The following is a 5,346-nucleotide window of genomic DNA, read 5'->3' as shown; positions in this document are numbered from 1 at the left end:
CTCCATGTCTGGTTTGAATTTCTGGGCCTCTGTATAGTCAATCACATAAAATAATATGTTTAATGTGTTTTATGTGTCTAATGGTTTCATCTATGGGAGAAACACAGTTAAAAACAGAAACTCTGAGCTAGTTTTCAAGAAGAAGAATGAGAGCACATAAAGTTAGGTACAGTAAAACCTCAGCCAAGAGCAATGTGTAGGAGAGAAACAGGACTAAACTCTGGAGACAGGGCCAACTGTATCATCTATAGGAGAAAAAGGAAGTTGTTGGCAGCAGTAGATCAGCTAATGCCATGATACAGACACAAACAGATTGCTAGGTCAGATGTAGCTACTATGGAGAGAAAAACAGAGAGAGAGAACATAAAGTTAAAAGCGGAAATAACAGCAAACAATACAAAACTGAAGAGTAGTAGGAAAATGTAGCATAATGAGGGAAAGTAGTCATTGGCTCAATTCTGAATACCCTAGTGTTGACCCCATGAAAGGTCAAGGAACAGAAGGAGGAGCTAGATGCTATTATTGAGGCAAAGCAAATTTATTTATATAGCACATTTCAGTACAAAGACAATGCAAAGTGCTTTACATGATTAAAATACAGGAAAATAAATCAGAATAAAAGTAAGTTGGAATAAATTTTAGGAACAAAATACAGTTGGACTACAAAGTTGACTAATGATGTTTCTGTAAAACAGTTTAAATAGAACAGTCGAAGGCAGTCCTAAACAAAGGTGTTTTTAATCTTGATTTAAAAGAACTCAGGCTTTCAGCACTTTTAGAGTTTTCTGGAAGTTTGTTCCAGATCAGTGGAGCATAGGAACTAAATGTGGCTTCTGCATGTTTGGTTCTGGTTCTGCAGAGTAGGCTGAAACCAAAAGACCTTAGTGGTCTGGATGGGTGATACACTGATAACAAGTCTGTGATGTATTTAGGTGCTAAGCCATTCAGGGATTTATAAACTAACAGAAGTATTTTAAAGTCTAGTCTCTGAGATACAGGGAACCAGTGTAAGGACTTTAGAAACGGGGTGATATTCTCTACTTTCTTAGTGAGGACATGGGCAGCAGCGTTCTGGATCAGCTGCAGCTGTCTGATCCACTTTTTAGGCGGGCCTGTGGCCTGGTTCCTGGGGTGTGTCATCCTTGGGCGGGTGTCCTGGCAGATCCTCAGGGGCCTGGGTTCCGTGGAGTATATTGTCTGGGGTTTGGGCGGGTATATGCCTGGGTATCTGGCTCTATTGGGGCCTCTGGTGTGCTGGGGGGCCTTGTGGCCTGTTGAGCTGGGAGGGTGTTATGGACATTAACATCTCATGGCAGACACTCTCTCCTTCAGGGGGTGCATTCTGCCAGTGGGGGGAGGGGGAGCGTACCCAGCCTGGGTGTCTATTGACATTTTGGAGTTGTTTGAATGTTAGTGTTTGAGTGGGATCATATTCTCTTTCCTCGGTTGGGGGGGTGGGGGGGTAGATGTTTGGAGGGCTCTGTGTCTGGCTCCTTATCTTGGTCCCGGTGCATGCTGTCTCCCGGTGCTTGTTCTATCTGGGGAACAGGGGTCTGCATGGGTCGGGCGGGCTGGTTAACCTGAGGGGTGTTTTTATTTTTTTTATTTATGTTTCTGTTCCCCCTCCGGGAGAGTCCGGAGGAAGGGTGGCCGAGTTGTGTGGTTGGGGTGGGGTGGGGGGTTGGTCCTGGTTTGCGGTCAGTTCTCTGGCCCTGCCGCCTGTCCCTGGCCCCTCAGGCTATGGTGGTGCGGCTGGCGGAGCCTCCCTCTCCAGCTGGATTTTCGGAGAATGGGGGTGCCTATTGGAGTCAGCAGGGGAGCTGGCGTCCTTGGTGAGCATGATGCTCCCCAGTCCTTTCCTCCCCATCCTCAGACGCCTCCCTCTGCCTGCTCCATCACACCGCCACACATGTAGGACTTTAGGGGATGGGGGAGTCGCCAGGGAGAAGGTCTCGCTGTCTGGTGACGTCCCTGACCCCCATTTTTATAATGCTTCTTAGACACTTTCATTCATAACATTCTTATAACACACAGACATATAGGGTGTTATTGGGGGGGTAAGACATCTGAGGTGGAGCTTATTGTATAGGCCTCACCTCTGATGGCTCCCTCTGCCCCCACTCGCACTTAGATACTGAGGGTTCTTGCACCAGCTACCTTCCAGAGGGGTGGTGGATGGTGCCGGACACCCCCCTTGGCCCTCTCAGTTTTAAACACACTTGAGAACAACATGCAACATTGTGACATTTGAGCAGGCGGGGGCAGGCTCGGGGTCTTTGTCACACATCTGTTCTCCGTTTACTGCCCAGAGCCTGGGGCCTGGAGGAGGAGTGGGCCACCTGGTCTGGGGTCTTGGCTGGCAGCAGTCGATGGGTCCATATGATTGGCCAGGACTGTGGCTGGCTGTCCCCTGGAATATGTGCTATGGGAGGGCGGAGGTTAGTGTATGGAGGGGGAGGGTGGTGTGTGGTGGTGGTCCTGTCCTGTTTCCCTCCGCTGGATGGCGCCTTGGCCTCGTGGTGCATCTGTGGTACTCGGTGCACGAGGCTAGGTACCTGGGCGGGTGCCGGCTCCCTCCTGGCAGCTGCTTCACGGGGCCTGACCCCCTGTGGCTCGATCGGGGCCCCCACCGGAGGGCGGGTGCCCCGGGTCCCTGGGGGCTCGTTGTCGGATCTGCTCCACCGTAGCTAGCTGCTGGCGGAATCCACAGGCTCTTCCCCCGTGGCTCCCCGGGGCTTCGGCATTGTAGCTGTTAGCCTTGTTCCTTGGGACTGTCTCTCCTCTTTCCTTGGTTGGGGAGGGCAGATTCAGGTACTTACAGACTCACCTCTCCTGTCACTTTATACATATCGTATTGATTAATACTAGAGGTGGGCATATCGATCCTAGGATCGATACTATCGATACCAACGTGGGTATTGATATTGAACAATATTCTTGTAACAGGATCGATCCTTTTTATTCTCTCCCACGCGCGCTGACTTCAGCAGATCCAGCAAAGTCTCCCCTTCTGTGTCGGCGCTCTGCTGCTCCCCCTCCCCTCTCCTACATGGCTCAGCGGCGCCAGCCAATCAGCAGTCAGGCTCAGCCTGGCCCTCCCACTATGCTCTTTCCACTCAACACACACAAACAACCGCCGCGCGCAGCGCCTGTTTTAATACCGTAAATTAAATTAAGCTGCATGGTTTGTAAAAAGCCGGTTAAATTCAGTGGAAACACAACAAATTTATATAAGCATGTGAAAAACCATGAGCAAGAAAACGTCCAGCGACAGGAAACTTCTCTGATTGCCCCGACAGGCCAGACCCACAGACTGATGTCACTGACTGAGGCATTTCAGTCCTCCAGAGAACATCCAGGTAGATCAGAGTGGTCATCTTCAGCAGCACTTCATGTTAACTTTCAAAGTAGATATTATCTATCATATGTTACTGGAGCCCACACAGAAAATATAATTAAGAACTTGAAAGAACCCGTTACATTTATCCCATTAAAAAGTGTTATTTAAGATAAGATACCACTAGCTAATCCTTTATTTATCCCACAACGGGGAAAATTATAGGATTAAGGCAACAGGCAGGTGCACACAACACAGAGAAAATTACATTAGGATTGAAAGATATAAGAGGTGGATTAGGAAAAAACACTATGAACATAACATAATAATAATAATTATTATTATTATTTAATTGTAATAATAAAATAAAAATCACAAAACCCAGAAGCTCAACAGTTTCATGATACCTCAAGCTTAAATGTTAAAAGTATCGGTATCGGATCGATATCGGCGATACTGCCCCTGTATTTACTTGGTATCGGATCGATTAAAAATTCCCGGTATCGCACATCTAATTAATACTGCATATTCTTCAGTGATGGTATCAAGGCTTTGGTTGATTGTATCTTTAATACTTTATCGGCTGGTTGTGCTGTTCTTTTTACATCTGTCTTTGCAGGTGAAGAAGCAGACTGAGGATGTTGTATGGTTCTCTCCCTTTTTTGTCCTCTTTCTTTCTCCTTTTTTTGTTTACTCTGCTACCTTCTTTTTTTAGTGTCCATATAACATGAAATATTCCCTGCATAAATTATAATAAAGCTACTTGCATATATAAATCAAGCGGAGGACTAAGGCGAAAGCAGTAAGGCTCCGCTTGTGAACGTAAAATCAGTTGAGCTCATTTAAGCATTAAGACGATTCTTCCACATTGCCAGACAGGACACTATAAAAAAATATATACAGGGCATCTGCCTCACAGACCAAAACTGGGAGTTGGTTCCACAGGAGAGGAGCCTGATAACTAAAGGATCTGCCTCCCATTCTACTTTTAGAGACGCTAGGAACCACTTGCAGCTGAAGGGTTTTAATTGTATTTTGTGGACTTCCTGATAGTAAAGAATTACAATAGTCCAGCCCTGAACATCAACTATGGACATGAAGTATGGATCAGGACCAAAAGAATGAGATCCTGGACACAAGTGGGCAAAATGAGCTTCCTCCAGAGGGTGGCCAGGCTCATCCTTAGAGATGGGGTGAAGAGCTCTGTTATCCTGGCTGAGCTGAAAGTAAAGCTGCTGCTTCTCTCTATCCAAAGAAGTCAGTTGAGGTGGTTTGGACATCTGATCAGGATACCCCCTGGGTGCGTCCCTTGGTTTGTCCATGCCTGGAAATCCTTGCAAGGTCTCACTGGGATGAGATAGCAGGAAAGAAGCTTGAATAAGTAGTGATGGCTACAAAAAAAAATGTGTGAATGAGGTGCAGCTTGGTATTAGTTGGGGTGTATGCACATATTTGAGCCTGTATGTACAATTTTGGATAATCCACATGAATCAGGGGGGGAAAAAACTACAACTAATTAAACCTTGTGGACATGATTCCTAAAAATAAAGGACAGAGGATACTTTAAAAAATTTTTTGAAAATATACAAAACATGTTAAAAATACAGAAATTTGTTTTAAAGTTGAATGTTTTTCCAGTAATAGGGGAAAAAACAGCTTTTTTGTTATTGTTTTTTTGTTTGTTTGTTTTTTTTTTGTTTGTTTTTTTTTGGGCAAAGATTTGTTCTGAGATCTGTAGAAACTTCCAAATGTAAAAATGTTGAAAATATGTAGTAAAGCCTGCGATAGACTGGTGACCTGTCCAGGGTGTACCCCGCCTCTCACCCATTGACAGCTTGAGATAGTCACCAGCACCCCTTACGACCTCAGAAGGGATAGGCTTGTTAGAAAATGGATGGGTGGATGGATGAATTTAAAGCTTTGGATACAAAGACTGAGACGGAGGAAAAAGACAAGGTGGAGCACGATGGTGGGGACAATGAAGATGATGATTTGGACGAGGACCTGTA

Source organism: Fundulus heteroclitus, chromosome 5 (assembly GCF_011125445.2).
Source record: "Fundulus heteroclitus isolate FHET01 chromosome 5, MU-UCD_Fhet_4.1, whole genome shotgun sequence".
Lineage (NCBI taxonomy): Eukaryota > Metazoa > Chordata > Actinopteri > Cyprinodontiformes > Fundulidae > Fundulus > Fundulus heteroclitus.
Note: the sequence above shows the minus strand (reverse complement) of the source record.